General features: G+C 44.7%; 1 protein-coding gene across 4 annotated transcripts in view; it reads left to right on the forward strand.

Moving 5' to 3' along the window:
* GABRA3 (gamma-aminobutyric acid type A receptor subunit alpha3) overlaps positions 1-18120 on the forward strand; it is a 487939-nt gene that overhangs the window by 319623 nt on the left and 150196 nt on the right. The gene's annotated exons all lie outside the window — the stretch shown is intronic.

Here is an 18120-nt window from a genome sequence, read left to right on the forward strand (position 1 = left end):
GGATAGAAATATATGGTCATGTAAATGGGCCCTAAGTGCAACACAAGTACTGACATTCCAAACATCACAAGAACATGCTACATCCTAAAAAATTATAAATGTAAGGTATTCGTTTGGCCAAAATATGCAAGTGAATGCCTACATTAAAATAAAAAAAAGTTCACAAACAAGGACATTAAAATTACAACACATCAATGAAAAAAAACTATACTTCCTGTTACAATGTTAAAAACACTAGTTTGCAAGCAATCTCCAAAGATATAGGATGGAGACTGCACAGGTGCAAAACATTGATAATTATCCACTCGCACATCTTCTATGCATGAGGAGAGTGGATTTTTTATATTCTATGGGAACAGCTCCTCTAAGTGCACCAGTATTGACATACTTAACGTTACTAGACCTCTTTATGTAACCCCTGCAGATAAAGCAGTGGGTCTAGTGGATGCTGTGGCTGTCAATTACAAGCAGGGAATCACAGCAGCAGGCATTAGTGATGAATTTTCTGAAGTGAAGTGGACTACAAATCCCATGAGCACTTGCTCCACTCAGAAGCGAATAGCAGGGGACCCAGGGCGAAAGGCTAAGTGTCGGGATTCGAACCAGTGACCAGCCATGTCCCAGGCAGTAGCTCTAGCCACTAGACAACCAATCCTTCTGGACATTTCCTTCTACTGAACTCTTTGATCTACCTTGTTCCAGCCTTGCCTTGTTAATCTCTGTGATTCCTTGCACCTGCTACTTCCTCTTTATAAGCCCAGCCTCTTGCACCAGATCCCTGCTGGTTATTGTTCTTCTGGACTTGATCCTGCTGCATCTACTGCTGTTCCTCTGCTGCTACTACTACCAACTTGACTGCTGCCGACCTTGGAATTGTCCCCGACTACTCTTCTGCTTGTCCCTACCAACTGAACTGCTTCCACCGTTCCCGATCCGGATTGTCTGACCACGCTCACTGCCGCCTGCCCTGACCCACCGCCTGCTAACCGATTACGCCTCTGTCTGACTTCCTGCAACTACAACCTGCCTGCGGTCCTTGCCACTGGGCTCCACCTCCAGCCAGCTATCCTCTGACTCAGGTGAGCCTGTAGGATTGTAACACTAAGGAAGCAAGAGCAACAGGAGCCCTCTTAGAGACAGCAGCATAGATAGCAGATAGAGAGACTGAGAGATTTCCACAGACAGAAGTGTGCCCTGTTTCTGTGCAGATATTACAGCACATGTGATTGCTGTATGAGAAGCGAAAGATCAGCTGCTGCATTAACCCTACAGCACAGCCGAGAGAGCTCCTTTGATTCCTGCGTCAGAAGACAAAGCTTAGCTGCTGCATTATCCCTACAGCCAAGCCTGCATCCCAGGAGGATCTTGCCCCTGACTCCATTGTTGTCCAAGCTTCTGAATGCTGCAGCCTCCAGATGGTTCCTGCGCAGGACAATCAACCGCATTAGCGTGCCAACATTGTCTGCAACCGGGAACCAATGTTCAGGTTAATTGCTAGACAGTAGAGTATAGTAAGCTGAGTGCTAGGAGTAGAAAGCTCGGAAGTGCATACTGTATTTATCTTTCAAAGCGGAGTGTTTGTGATCACCATCACTGCTTACTGTTACAGATAGCCCATCCCCCTTCACCAGGGGTATTTCCTACACAGAATTGCAATCTGTGCTTTGTTCCTTTTATTGCATTATCTTTGTTTTTCATCATTGTTCAACCTTTCCCAAATAAATCTGTTGATCAGTTAACTCCTTCCTGGGGATAGTGTGTACTGAGCTGGTCGGGGGTTTCCCAAGTCAGCCCCTGGCAGAAGAGGAATACTCTCCTGCTATCCTATAGAGCTCCAGGCAAGATTTGGGTGGAGGCACTGCATCATAGTGAGGTTAGAACCACCATATACCCAGCTCATCGAGGGTTACCCGAGGGGGTGTTAGTGTAGGCACTGCTGAGATTGACAGAAACTCACACCATGGAAACTTTAACCGAGAGAGAGGTGTACATGTGGTGTGAACAGACAAGCACTGCTGCACAGAAGTATAGTTTTGCAGTGTGTGGGGAACTCCTCAATATGTCTGATGATGACATACAGTACTGCAGATTGTGAATGGGCTTCATTGGATTGTCCACCCTAAAGTGGTTGACTGCAAAATGAAGAGGGGGAGCAAGTGTGGGGATCCCAACCATGCCGCTCACCAGTGCCCGAAGAAGTGGAGTTCAAAGGGGTCTGTATTTAGTCCCTATCCGAAGGGCAGGCTGTTGGAAACGAAAAAGGGAGCCAGTAGAGTCCTGTACTGGCCCCCATCAACCTTGAATTCATACTCCACTACCCCTGCTGAAGGCCAGGTGCCAGCCTGCATCAATGATCAACCCTGCAACGTGTTGTTGGATAGCGGATCTCAAATCTCCATCATCGTTGAGAAATGATACAATAACACCTATCAGAAGTGCCTATACAGCCCTTATCTGGGCTCTTAGTTTGGGGACTGAGTGAACATACGGTAGTTACCTATACCGAGGATATGTGTCTGTTATGCTACGGTTCCCAAAAGCAATTGCAGGAGTCGATAAGGAGATACCTGTCATAGCCTTAGTCTGCCCTGAGACCGAAGCTGACTCGAGATCAGTGCCTGTAATAGTGAGTACAAATGCAAACATCTTCTATACACTAGTACAGTGGTGCCGAGAACTTGGGGGTTACAATTATTCTCAGACTCTCGCCATTCACTTAGCCTGTCTAGCTGCTTATGTGATAAAGAACGATGCAAAGAGAAGGGAGCTCCTCCGGGAATATCTGGATCCCTGCTTTGAAGGTAGTGACCTGACAGAGGAAGAAAAGCAGTCACTAGTAGCAGGCATGATGGAACATGGTGCTGCTTTCTAATTGGGAGATTGGGACTTGGGCCTGGCACAAGGAGTCGAGCATCGCATCCATATGAATGATGAGAAGCCTTTCCCAGAGAGATCCTGAAGGCTAGCTCCGGCAGACATTGAAGATGTCAGGCAGCACCTAAGAGGCTTGCTGGACACTGGAGTCAAAGAGCCCATATGCTTCTCCCACAGTAATCGCTCGGAAGAAGAATGGAGATATCCGACTGTTTGTGGATTACCGGACTCTGAACAAACGCACTGTCCCTGACCAATATACAGTATGCAATTGCGACGTTTCAACTTATAATAGTCTTTATCAAGCTTGATAAAGACTATTATAAGTCGAAACGTTGCAATTGTATGCTGCTTCGCTAAATAAATACACCCAATTTTTTTGCAAAATGGAAGAGTGCTGCAGATTCCTTTAATTTACCAAGGGACCCTTAGCCTGGATCTCGATCTGCGAGCACCATGTCTGGACCTCAATTATTGGTACCGGATGCAATTGGACTTTTCTCTATGGTGGGGTATGTAGTGCTGCTTTCTATGATGTTTACAATATACAGTATGGTGCCCAGGATTGATGAAGCTATGGATTCCTTACAGGGAAGCCAGTCCTATACTGTGTTGGATCTCCAGAGTGGCTACTACCAGATACCCATGAGTAAAGAGGGTATCAAGTTATCCCTCGGCAAATTTCAGTTCTGCCAGAAGGCTGTGAAATATGTAGGACACATTGTCAGCAGTGGAGAAACAAGTGTAATGCACCCTAACTAGGCATGTATAAAGGATCTTACACATAGAATCACATAGTGACATGGGAGTATATGACATAAGATGAAGTACAGCATACAGGCATAATATATGACTAGAGTTGAGCGGACACCTGGATGTTCGGGTTCGACGGGTTCGGCCGAACTTTACAAAAAAGTTTGAGTTTGGATCCCAAACTTACCCAAACTTGACCCCGAACCCGAACCCCAATGAAGTCAATGGGGACCCGAACTTTTGAGCACTAAAATGGCTCTAAATATGTCATGGAAAGGGCTAGAGGGCTGCAAAAAATGTGGATAGAGATATGACTTAAAATAACATAAAATACGTAAAAATAAAAAAATTATAATCTTGATCTAGGAGGACGAGGTCCATATGGAGTAGGAGTTTGAAAAGGCAGTGGATGTGGCGGTGTAGGTGGAAGCTGCAGTGGAGGAGGAGAAGGTAGCCTAAACTGCTTTTTGGCTTTAAATTAGGGTACACCCCAAAACATTGGGAAATATAACCTGTGATAACCCTCTCCAGTCGTGCTAAACACACGTTCAGTCAATACACTGGCTGCAGGGCAGGCCAGCACCTCCAATGCGTAAAGGGCAAGCTCAGGCCATGTGCCCAATTTGGAGACCCATAGGTTGCAGGGGCAGACCCATCAGTCAGTTCGTGTAGGCGTGTGCAGGCGTGTGCATACATACTGCCCCACCATGTCGCACGTCCCTGTGATGTTCATGATCCAATTGGATATCTGCTCTATCAACTTTCGATGTTCTTTTCTGCGCCTACCATGTTGATCATGGTTAGAGGCGAATCAGGGTTCCACGCCGGAGAGGGAGCGTGAGAAAGGGATAGCACATCCAAGGGAGATCAATTGATGAAATTTTATTGGGATTGAGCGGAAATGTGGGACAAATTATTAAAGCAGAAGAATTGAAGGAAAGGAGGGGGTGCTCGGCAATTACCCACTCCCGACTCGGGGAGGTAGTGACGATAAATAACAATACAGGACTCTTAAGACGTTAGACAGGAGAGGCCCTGCTATCCATTTGGATATCTTCTCTATCAACTTTCGATGTTCTTTTCGGAGCCTATCATGTTGATCACAGTTATCGGCGAATCAGGGTTCCACGCCGGAAAGGGGGCGTGAGAAAAAGAGACCACATCCAAGGGAGGTTAATTGTTTGAAATTAAATATGATCGAGCAGAAAAGTGGGACAAATTATTGAAGCACGAATGTGGGACAAGTTGTTAAAGTTTAAGCATTGAATGAAAGGAGGGGGCGCGCATCAATTAAAGAAGAATTTTTTTAAATTTATTTCCCTGTCACCTATGCAGAGCAGGGGTTTAATCATGGCAAAAATGGTCAAATGTCACCCAATAATGTAACAGACAAATTAGTGAAATGTTTCTACCTGTCTACTAGGTATAGCAGGGGTATATCACAGCCAAAGATTGGTGAATTTCACCCGAAAATGTAACAGACAAATTAGTGAATATTTTTACCTGTCTACTGAGTATAGCAGTGGTATATCACACCCAAAAATTGGTAATTTCACCCGAAAATGCAACAGAAAAATTAGTGAAATGTTTTTATCTTTTTACTAGGTACAGCCGGGGTATATCACACCCAAAAATTGGTGAATTTCACCCGAATATGTAACAGACAAATTAGTGAAATGTTACCTGTCTACTAGGTAGAGCAGGGATATATCACACCTTAAAAATTTGTGAATTTCACCCAAATATGTAACAGACAAATTAATTAATTAATTATTTTTAACCTGTCTACTAGGTATAGCAGTGGTATATCATAGTAACATACAGTCGTGGCCAAAAGTTTTGAGAATGACACAAATATTAGTTTTCACAAAGTTTGCTGCTAAACTGCTTTTAGATCTTTGTTTCAGTTGTTTCTCTGATGTAGTGAAATCTAATTACATGCACTTCATACGTTTCAAAGGCTTTTATCGACAATTACATGACATTTATGCAAAGAGTCAGTATTTGCAGTATTGGCCCTTCTTTTTCAGGACCTCTGCAATTCGACTGGGCATGCTCTCAATCAACTTCTGGGCCAATTCCTGACTGATAGCAACCCATTCTTTCATAATCACTTCTTGGAGTTTGTCAGAATTAGTGGGTTTTTGTTTGTCCACCCGCCTCTTGAGTTTCCAGGCCATGGACCCAAAATGTCAACGTTTTGGTCTCCAAGCCCCTTAGTTATCACTTTTGCTTTATGGCACGGTGCTCCATCGTGCTGGAAAATGCATTGTTCTTCACCAAACTATTGTTGGATTGTTGGAAGAAGTTGCTGTTGGAGGGTGTTTTGGTACCATTCTTTATTCATGGCTGTGTTTTGGGGCAAAATTGTGAGTGAGCCCACTCCCTTGGATGAGAAGAAACCCCACACATGAATGGTCTCAGGAGGCTTTACTGTTGGCATGACATAGGACTGATGGTAGCGCTCACCTTTTCTTCTCCGAACAAGCCTTTTTCCAGATGCCCCAAACAATCGGAAAGAGGCTTCATCTGAGAATATGACTTTGCCCCAGTCCTCAGCAGTCCATTCACCATACTTTCTGCAGAAGATCAATCTGTCCCTGATGTTGTTTTTGGAGAGAAGTGGCTTCTTTGCTGCCCTTCTTGACACCAGGCCATCTTCCAAAAGTCTTCGCCTCACTGTGCGTGCAGATGCGCTCACACCTGCCTGCTGCCATTCCTGAGCAAGCTCTGCACTGGTGGCACTCCGATCCTGCAGATGAATCCTCTTTAGGAGACGATTCTGGCGCTTTCTGGACTTTCTTGGACGCCCTGAAGCCTCCTTAACAAGAATTGAACCTCTTTCCTTGAAGTTCTTGATGATCCTATAAATTGTTGATTGAGGTGCAATCTTAGTAGCCACAATATCCTTGCCTGTGAAGCCATTTTTATGCAACGCAATGATGGCTGCACGCGTTTCTTTGCAGGTCACCATGGTTAACAATGGAAGAACAATGATTTCAAGCATCACCCTCCTTTTAACATGTCAAGTCTGCCATTTTAACCCAATCAGCCTGACATAATGATCTCCAGCCTTGTGCTCGTCAACAATCTCACCTGAGTTAATAAGACGATTACTGAAATGATCTCAGCAGGTCCTTTAATGACAGCAATGAAATGTAGTGGAAAGGTTTTTTTTTGGGATTAAGTTAATTTTCATGGCAAAGAAGGACTATGCAATTCATCTGATCACTCTTCATAACATTCTGGAGTATATGCAAATTGCTATTATAAAAACTTAAGCAGCAACTTTTCCAATTTCCAATATTTATGTAATTCTCAAAACATTTGGCCACGACTGTAGAAACATAGTACATAAGGCCGAAAAAAAGACATTTGTCCATCCAGTTCGGCATGTTATCCTGCAAGTTGATCCAGAGGAAGGCAAAAAAAAAAAAAAACCTGTGAGGTAGAAGCCAATTTTCCCCACTTTAGGGGAACAAAAAATTCCTTCCCGACTCCAATCAGGCAATCAGAATAACTCCCTGGATCAACGACCCCTCTCTAGTAGCTATAGCCTGTAATATTATTACGCTCCAGAAATACATCCAGGCCCCTCTTGAATTCCTTTATTGTACTCACCATCACCACCTCCTCAGGCAGAGAGTTACATAGTCTCACTGCTCTTACCGTAAAGAATCCTTTTCTGTGTTTGTGTACAAACCTTCTTTCCTCCAGACGCAGAGGATGTCCCCTTGTCACAGTCACAGTCCTGGGGATAAATAGATAATGGGATAGATCTCTGTACTGACCCCTGATATATTTGTACATATTAATTAGATCTCCCCTCACTCGTCTTTTTTCTAAAGTGAATAACCCTAATTTTTATAATCTTTCAGGGTACTGTAGTTGCCCCATTCCAGTTATTACTTTAGTTGCACTCCTCTGGACCTTCTCCAGCTCTGCTATGTCAGCCTTGTTTACAGAAGCCCAGAACTGTACACAGTACTCCATGTGTGGTCTGACTAGCGATTTGTAAAGTGGTAGGACTATGTTCTTATCACGGGCATCGATGCCCCTTCTGATGCAACCCATTATCTTATTGGCCTTGGCAGCAGCTGCCTGACACTGTTTTTTGCAGCTTAGTTTGCTGTTTATTAAAATTCCTATATCCTTTTCTATGTCAGTGTTACCGAGAGTTTTATCATTTAGTATGTACGGGTGACTTGCATTATTCCTTGCATTCCTTGCATGTGCATAACTTTACATTTGTCAGTGTTAAACCTCATCTGCCACTTATCTGCCCAAGCCTCCAATCTTTCCAGATCCCTCTGTAGTAGTATACTGTCCTCTTCAGTGTAAATTACTTTACACAGTTTAGTGTCATCTGCGAAAATTGATACTTTACTATGCAAGCCTTCTGCCAGATCATTAATAAATATATTGAAGAGAATAGGGCCCAATTCTGACCCCTGAGGTACCCCACTAGTGACAGTGACCCAATCTGAGTGTGTACCGTTAATAACCACCCTCTGTTTTCTATCATTCAGCCAGTTACTTACCCACATACAGACGTTTTCTCCCAGTCCGAGCATTCTCATTTTATATACTAACCTTTTATGTGGTACAGTGTCAAATGCTTTGATTCGCCGCTGTCAAGTCTAGAACTTACCTCCTCATAGAAACTGATTAAATTAGTTTGGCATGACGATCCCTCACGAAGCCATGCTGATATGGCGTTATTTGCTTATTTCCGTTGAGATGCTCTAAGATAGCATCTCTCAGAAAACCTTCAGTTTACCCACAACAGATGTTAAACTTACCGGCCTATAGTTTCCAGGCTCTGTTTTTGGACCCTTTTTGAATATTGGCACCACATTTGCCATGCACCAATCCTGTGGGACATTCCCTGTCAGTATAGAGTCTGCAAATATCAGAAATAAGGGTCTGGCTATGACATTACTTAATTCCCTTAGGATACGGGGGTGTATGCCATCCGGTCCGGGCGATTGGTCCATTTTAATCTTTTTAAGTCGCTGATGTACTTCTTCCTGGGTCAGACAGGACATTTTTAATGGGGAATTTATTTTTACATTCTGCATGTCATCTGACAGTTTATTTTCCTCAGTGAATAAATTGGAGAAAAAAATATTTAACAGCTTTGCTTTCTCCTCGTCGCTCTCTGCGACTCCCCCCTCATTACTCATTATGGGTCGACACCTTCAGATTTATACTTTTTAACATTTATATAATTGAAGAACATTTTAGGGTTAGTTTTACTCTTTTTGGCAATTAATCTCTCGGTCTCTAGTTTGGGCGCTTTTATTTGTTTTTTACATGTTCTATTTTTTTCCTTATAGTTTTCCAGTGCTTCCGTGCTACCCTCCTGTTTTAGTGATTTATATGCTTTCTTTTTGTCATTTATTGCTTTCTTTACAGTTCTATTTATCCACATTGGTTTCTTTTTGTTCCTTAACCTTTTATTCCCATACAGTATGTACCTCTCACAATGAGATTTTAGGATGTTTTTAAAGATATCCCATTTTGTGGCTGTATTTTTATTTTTGAGGACTTTGTCCCAGTTAGTTATGCCTATGGCCTCTCTTAGTTGGCTAAATTTAGCTTTTTTGAAGTTTGGTATTTTTGTTCCTCCCTGTAGAAACGCTCTTTTGAATGATAATTGGAAGGTTATTACTTTATGGTCACTATTTCCCAGGTGTCCACCAACCTGCACGTCTGTTGTTCTGTCAGGCCTATTGGTTAATACTAAGTCCAGTATGGCCGTCCCTCTAGTCGGGTCCTGAACCTGTTGGGAGAGGTATTGTCTTTGGTTATTGCCAAGAACCTGTTTCCCTTATGAGATGTACAAGTTTCAGTTTCCCAGTCTATATCTGGGTAGTTGAAGTCCCCCATAATAACCACACCCAAAAATTGGTGAATTTCAACTGAAAATGCAAGAGACAAATTAGTTAAATGTTTTTACCTGTTTACTAGGTACAGCCGGGGTATATCACACCCAAAAATTGGTGAATTTACCCGAAAATATAACAGACAAATTAGTGAAATTACATAAAATAGGTACAAATAAAAAAAAAAATTATGAGGTGGAGGTCCATATGGAGTAGGAGTTTGAGTAGGCGGTGGACGTAGCGGTGTAGGTAGAAGCGGCGGTGGAGGAGGACGAGGTAGCCAACACTGGTTTTTGGTTTTAATTTTTTATTATTTTTATTAGGGTACACTCCAAAAGAGTGTGAAATATCAAAAATACAACAATGAGCAATTTCGTTGTGGTATAACAATGGCTGGTTAAAGGGCTTCTGTCACCCCACTAAAGTCATTAATATTTTTTTGGCTACTTAAATTCCTTATACTGTGATATATCAATATATAGTGCTATTACCCATTTTCGATCAGTAGTTTCTTCAAAAAACTGACTTTTATAATATGTAAATTACCTCTCTACCAGCAAGTAGGGCGGCTACTTGCTGGTAGCAGCCGCATCCTCCTATCATAAAGACGCCCCCTCCTCATGTTGATTGACAGTGCCAGCGAACGCGCTCGTCCTCTGACTGGCCCTGTCTGCGTTCAAAATCTCGCGCCTGCGCTGTACCGGTCTTCAGTCGGCGCAGGCGCACTGAGAGGAGGACTCTCGCTCGGCCGCTCCATCCTCAATGCGCCGGCGCCGATGACGTCACATGTACACCCGGAAGAGAAGACGCCGGCATCGCTTGAAGGAGGCGGAGAGTCTGGTGACGTCGCTGGATGCTTGAATCAGGTAAGTATTTACCTAATAAGCATGCTGCCACAAAAACCACCAATGAAATGGGATTAAATAATTTTATAAAAATGGTAATTATAAACACTATACCACCAACGAATATTAATAATAAGCACCGACTTACATGTGACGTCATAGGCGCAGGCGCATTGAGGATGGAGCAGCCGAGCGAGCGTCCTCCTCTCAATGCGCCTGCGCCGACTGAAGACCAGTACGGCGCAGGAGCGAGATTTTGAACGCAGACAGGGCCAGTCAGAGGACGAGCGCGTTCGCTGGCCCTGTCAATCAACATGAGAAGGGGGCGTCTCTATGAAAGGAGGATGGAGCTCCTACCAGCAAGTAGCCACCCTACTTGCTGGTAGAGAGGTAATTTACATATTATAAAAGTCAGTTTTTTGAAGAAACTACTGAACAAAAATGAATAAGAGCATTATATATTGATATATCGCAGTTTAAGGAATTTAAGTAGCCAAAAAAAAAAAATTTACTTTAGTGGGTTGACAGAAGCCCTTTAAGGCCGGTATACATGTGTATTCTGCACAAGGTACGGACAAGTCCTGTGGGATCCATGCCGGGTTTATTTTACTGAACGTGAGCTTGTCCAAATTGGCTGTGGACAGGCGGCTGCGCTTGTCTGTGATAACGCCCCCTGCAGTGCTAAACACACTTTAAGACAATACACTAGCTGCAGGGCAGGTAAGTACCTCCAAGGTGTAAAGAGCAAGCTCAGGCCATGTGCCCAATTTAGAAACCCAGAAGTTGAAGGGGGCTGACCCGTCATTAAGTACGTGTAGGCGTGTGCACACATACTGCTCCACCATGTTAGCTGGTGGTGCTGGCTGTTGTGGCGTGCTGACAAAGCTTTTCCACATGTCGGCCATGATAACCCTGCCTTCTGAGGTGCTGGTGGTGCCCCAGCTGCGTTGGCGACCTCCTCCTTTGCCTTTGCCTTGTGCTTCCCCTGTGCCCCCGCTGTCAGGTGGGAATGCCACCAGCAGCACGTCTACCACCGTGCGCTTGTACTTGCGCATCTTACAATCACGCTCCAGTGACGGAATTAATGACAGTACGCTGTCCTTGTAACGGGGATCCAGCAGCGTGGCCACCCAGTAATCAGCACAAGTTAGAATGTGAGCAACTCGGCGGTCGTTGCGGAGACACTGCAGCATGTAATCGCTCATGTGTGCCAGGCTGCCCAGAGGCAACGAAAAGCTGTCCTCTGTGGGAGGTGTATCGTCTGTGTCCTCTGTATCCTCACAGCCACACACCAGTGATGGCCATCAGCTGGTTTGGGTGCCACCCAGGGCCGTCTTTGCCGCAGGACAAAAGGGGCAGCTGCCCCGGGCCCAGTTGCTCCTGGGGGCCCAAGGGAGCTCCGTTTCCCGACTCCAATTCACTAGTCCAGGGGCGACGCTAGGTTAAAACATTCGGGGCCTGGGCCCCTGATGTTTTGTCCAAGGCCCCGAATGTCCTGCCCTGCCTGCTAGATACAACTGTATTGCCGTACACAGAACGGCAATACAATTGAATCTGACTGGGAAGAGGTGAAGGACCTGTGGTGACATCACAGGTCATGTGATCAGCAAAACAGGCTGTGATAGGATGACCTGGATGATGTCACCATCATGTGACCACTGCAGGATTGGACCGGAGTGAAGAGGAGAAGGAGCCTGGTAAGTAAAGGGAGAGGCAAAGCAATGCTGGGAGTTGTAGTTATTTAACTAGGATGTATGTTATGTATGTGTATGGGCTGAAGGGAGGGATGTTATTGACATGGAACTGTGTGCTTGAGGTGGCTGGGGGAGGGAGTGATGTTATTTACATGGGACTGTATGTTGAAAGTGGATGGTGGGGGGGAATGATGTTTATGTACATGGGACTTAATGTTTAGGCTACGTTCACACTTGGGTTTGGGGATCCGCTTGTGAGATCAGTTTCAAGGCTATCACAAGCAGCCCCAAATGCATCAGTTTAACCCCAATGCATTCTGAATGGATGCGGATCCATTCAGAATGCATTCGTTCGGCTCCGTGCGGCCCCCGTTCCGTTTTGGAGGCGGACCCCAAAATGCTGCAAGCAGCGTTTTTGTGTCCGCATGGCCTTGCGGAGCCAAACGGATCCGTCCTGACTTACAATGTAAGTAAATGGGGACGGATCCCTTTGCATTGACACAAAATGGTGCAATTGTAAACGGATCCGTCCCCCATTGACTTTCAATGTAAGTCAGGACAGATCCGTATTGGGACTTAGAAATTCAAATCTAATACAAATGAATCGGTCCTGAACGGATGCATTCGTTTGTATTATCGGTGCGGATCCGTCCTGGACAAGTACAGGACAGATCCGCACGAAGTGTGAAAGTAGCCTTAGGGTCCATTCACACGTCCGTTTTTTCTTTCCTGATCTGTTCCGTTTTTTGCGGAACAGATCTGGACCAGATCTGGACCCATTCATTTTCAATGGGTCCTGGAAAAAATCGGACAGCACAATGTGTGCTGTCCGTTTCCGTTGTTCCGTTCCGCATGTCCGTTTAAATATAAAACATGTCCTATTCTTTTCCGCAAAATTCGGATCCTGGTACAATACAAAGTCAATGGATCCGCAAAAAACGGAAGACATTCGGATGTCATTACATATGTCATCCGTTTTATGCGGATTCCGTTCCTGGAAATTACATTTTAATTTTTATTTATATTTTTTTTTTCAAAGAAATCCAAACAACTTTATTTGCTTATTGAAATTTATACATGTTTCCGTTTTTTGCGGATCCGCAAAAAACGGATGACATACGGATGACATACGGAAACATTTTCAGGAACAACGGATCCGCAAAAAACGGACCGAAAATCGGGATATAGAAAAATACTGACGTGTGAATGTAGCCTTAGGGGGTGATGTTTACATGGGATTGTGCGTTGGAGGCGGCTGGGGAGGAGGTGATGTTATTTACATGGGACTATATGGTGGAGGGAGGATTATAACTGCAGGGGGCCCTACAGATCCAGGGGACATTATAGGCAGTCTTATTACTACTGGGGGCTCTATAGGAGGGTCTTATAGATCCGCCTTTTTTCTACTAAGCGCACTATGGGGGCCTTATTACTACTGAGGGGTCTGTAGGGAGCTTTATTACCACTGGGGGAACAATAGGGGGCCTTATTTCTACTGGGGACTCTGTGAGGGTATTATTAATATGGGAGGGCTCTTCTAATAATGGGGGCATTGTTGAGGAGCATTATCACGGTTGGGGCAGTGTTACTAATGAGGGCATTCTAGAAGGGAATTACTATTAGTGGGACTATGAGGAGCACTATTACTATGGGGGGCAGTAATGTTTTTTCAGGATAGTATTTGGGGGTATTGGGGGGGGGGGCAGGGGTGTAACTAAAGGCTCATGGGCTTCGGTGCAAGAGTTCAGCTTGGGCCCCCCTTCCCTCAGTGCTTTGTGTGTCTTATGCGGCAAGAGTGTCTTTGGGCCCCTTCATGCTCCTGGGCCCGGTAGCGACTGCTACCTCTGCACCCCCTATAGCTACACCCCTGGGGGGGGGGGGGCACAGCAAGCAGCAGGATAACACTGTGGGGACTCCAGTTGGGGGATAATGATAGCATGTGAGGAAGCTAAGATGTCCGTGTGTCACACTCTGCAGAGACGAGGCGGCTGAGAGAAGTTGTCCAGACCGAGTGGAGAAGATGATGACAGAGAAGATGATGACAGAGAAGATGATGACAGAGAGGAGACGTCACCTGGAGGCCCTGGACGTGACAGGTAAGTGCTGCTGTATAGCAAGTACAGCAAAGTGCGGGAGGGTGGGGAAGGGCAGGATCCAGGGGGCCGAAGTAAATTCTTGCCCAGGGTCCAATCAATATTAAAGACGGCCCTGGTACCACCCTGCTGTGAACATGGTTCCTCCTCCTCCATCTCCTCCCCATCCTCCACCTCGTCATCCTCCAGAACTGTGCCCTGGCTGGACAATTGTGTACCTGGTGTTTGTGGGTGCAGATGTGTGACCCAGATGGTGGTGTTGCTGGCAGATCCTCTGTTTGCGGGGTGGCAGGTGGCACTGTCTCTCCAGAGGTGGATGAAGAGGTCGGGACTGCAGCAAAAGAGGAAGCAGGAGGAGCCAGAGACCTTTCTTGGTTTTTGAGGTGTCTACTCCACTGCAGCTCGTGCTTTGCACTTAGATGCCTGGTCATGCAGGTTGTGCTCAGATTGAGAACGTTTATGCCTCGCTTCAGACTCTGATTGCACAGCATGCAAACCACTCGTGTCTTGTCGTCAGCACATTGTCTGAAGAACTGCCACGCCAGGGAACTCCTTAGAGCTGGCTTTGGTGTGCTCGGTCCCTTGCTGCGTTGGGCAATAGCAGGGGTACTGTCTAGGAGATGGCCGCTCCGCTTTTGCACCCTGCTCCCTCTTCTGCTGTGTTGGTGGCTCTGTGCGACCACCGCCTCTTCCTCCGAACTACACAGCTCACTCGCATAACCTTGATTCCATGTGGGGTCAAGGACCTCATCGTCCTCCACATTATCTTCCACCCAGTCTTCACTCCTGCCCTCCTTGTCGGTCTTCACACTTTCGAAAGCCACAGCAGTTGGCACATGTGTTTCGTCATCATCCGAGACGTGCTGCGATGGTCCTCCCATGAAACATAAGTGGTTGGGCATCGGTGCACTCAATCTCTTCCACTTCTGGGGCAGGGCTATGTGGATAGCCCTGGGAAACAGTGCTAACCGCTGCATGACTTGGGGCTCAGACTGCTTGGCTGATTTGCAAAGGGGTGAGTTGAAAGACTGATGGACATCGGCTGCAGGAGACAACTCTGATCTTTCAGCAGGAGACTGGTTGGGAGACAATGTGAAGGAAATAGAGGCACTGTCAGCAACCCAATCTACGATCGCCTGTACTTGTTCTGGCCTCACCATTCGTAGAGACGCATTTGGCCCGACCAAATACTGCTGCAGGTTCTGTCGCCTACTCGCACCTGAAGAAGGTGTTTCACTTGTGCGTGTAGCTGGCACAGATCGACCACGTCCTCTCCCTGCAACAGGAGCTCCACCAGCAGCACCACAACCGGGGCCACGTCCCTTATTTGATGCTCTCCTCATATTTCTCAAATTTAGGATCTTGCCCTAAATGGGTGATTTTTTAATAGCAGAATAGAACCACAATATCTAAAGGGTGTATCTCACACGTACAGATGTAGATTAGGCCGCAATTTGAGATTTTTGCCCAAAATGGGTGTTTTTTAAATAGCAGAATAGAACCACAGTATCTAAAGGGTGTATCTCACAATGACATATGCAGCAAAGGCTGCAATATTAAGTATTTTGCTGAAAAAGGGTGTTTTTTTTACTAACAGAATACGACAGAAGTATATAATGCTTGAATTTCACACAAGCAGATGCAGCAAGGGCTGTAAAATTTTATATTTTGCCCAAAAAGGGTGTTTTTTTAACCCAGAAAATTATAGCTGTATTTCTAGCTTAAATTGCACACTGACTAATGCGGCAGAGGCCCAAGATGAAGGTTATTGCCAAAAATGGGTGTTTTTTCAAAGCCAGAAAATTATTGAAGTATTTCAAACTTGTTTTTGACAATCACACATGCAGCAAAGGCTGCAATATTAAGTATTTTGCCCAAAAAGTGTGTTTTTTTACTAACAGAATATGAAGTCTGTATATAACGCTTGAATTTCACACGTGCAGATGCAGCAAGGGCTGTAAAATTGTGTATTTTGCCCAAAAAAGTTTTTTTTTAACCCCATTAAGACCAGGCTCATTTTCACCTTAAGGACCAGGCCATTTTTTGCAAATCTGACCAGTGTCACTCTATGTGTGAATAACTTTAAAACGCTTTTACTTATCCAGACCATACAATTTCAAAATTTCACTTTTTTGGCAGATTTCCCATTTTAATAATTTTTTTCCAGTTACAAAGCAAGGGTTAATAGCCAAACAAAACTCAATATTTATGGCCCCGATTCTGTAGTTTGCAGAAACACCCCATATGTGGTCATAAACTGCTGTACGGGCACACGGCAGGGCACAAAAGGAAAGGAATGCCATACGGTTCTTGGAAGGCAGATTTTGCTGGACTGGTTTTTCGACAACATGTCCCATTTTAAGCACCCCTGATGCACCCCTAGAGTAGAAACTCCAGAAAAGTGACCCCATTTTAGAAATTACGTGATAGGGTGGCAGTTTTGTTGGTACTATTTTAGGGTACATATGATTTTTGGTTGCTCTATATTACACTTTTTTGAGGCAAGGTAACAAGAAATAGCTGTTTTGGCACTGTTTTTATTTTTTGTTATTTACAACATTCATCTGACAGGTTAGATCATGTGGTATTTTTATAAAGCAGGTTGTCGCGGACGCGACAATATCAAATATGACTTTTTTTGGTTGTTTGTTTCAGTTTTACATAACAAAGCATTATTTTTTTTTAAATGATTCTTTAGTGTCTCCACATTCTGAAAGCCATAGTTTCATTTATTTTTGGTCAACTGTCTTGTGTAGGGGCTCATTTATTTTGGGATAAGATGACGGTTTGATTAGCACTATTTTGGGGTGCGTATGACTTTTTGATCGCTTGCTATTACACTTTTTGTGATGTAAGGTGACAAAAAAAGGCTTTTTTTACACCGTTTCTTTTTGCGGTGTTCATCTGAGGGGTTAGGTCATGTGATATGTTTATAGAGCAAGTCGATACGGACGCGGCGATACCTAATATGTCTACTTTATTTAGGGAAAATGACATTTTATTTTATTTTACTTGAAACTTTTAATTTTTGAGGGGGAAAACTTTATTTTTTCAACTTTTTTTTTCACTTTTTTTTGTCCCACTTTGAGACTTCAAAGTTTTTGGGTCTCATCCCCTTTACAATGAATTCCAATACGTCTGTATTGGAATCCATTGGCTGTATGAGTAATACAGTGTGTATTACTCATACAGCTTCCTGCCTGTGAGATCCAGGGGGCTGGATCTCACAGGCTCTTCACCGGAAGGCAGCCCCGATGCCTAAGGAAGGCATCGCGCTGCCTTACCTGCTATCGGATCCCCGTCACTGCAGCACGGGGACCCGATGGCACTGCCGATCCCCGCCGGAACGACCCGTAAACGCCGCAAACCGCAGGTCTGAATTGACCTGCGGTTTGCGGCAATCGCCGATACGGGGGGGGGGTCACAGAACCCTTCCGCACATTGTCCCAGGGTGCCTGCTGACTTATTTCAGCAGGCACCCAGTTCCGATCACCGCTCGCCTATACACAAAATTAAGTTGGATGCTCAATGCGTAATTTTACTTGCATTGCGCATCCAACTTTTAGCGCGGTCTAGATGACCGTGATTTTCACATCCGACAGTACATTCTAGCATGTAGGCGTTCCCATGGTGATGGCGACACTCCATGCGCACGTGAAATCGGCACTCGGCAGACGCGCCAACGTGCACTGACTGGAGCGGGCAAGGAGCACGGAGTCCCCCAGACATGTAAAAAAGAACTGCTTTTGGGAAGTGGGAACAACTTTAAAAAAAATAAAAAAATAAAAATGAATATTTAAATTAGCAAATATATTGCACTATATTCTAAATATTCGTGAATTAGCAAAGTGCTGATATTTGACATTAAAATTCGCTAATCTAATATTCGTGCTCAACACTACATCTGGTGCCTTTGCTGCATTTGTCACAGTGAAATACAAGCTTGAAATACTGCAGTTACATTGTTGGTTGG

This window comes from Bufo bufo, chromosome 8 (assembly GCF_905171765.1).
Source record: "Bufo bufo chromosome 8, aBufBuf1.1, whole genome shotgun sequence".
NCBI lineage: Eukaryota > Metazoa > Chordata > Amphibia > Anura > Bufonidae > Bufo > Bufo bufo.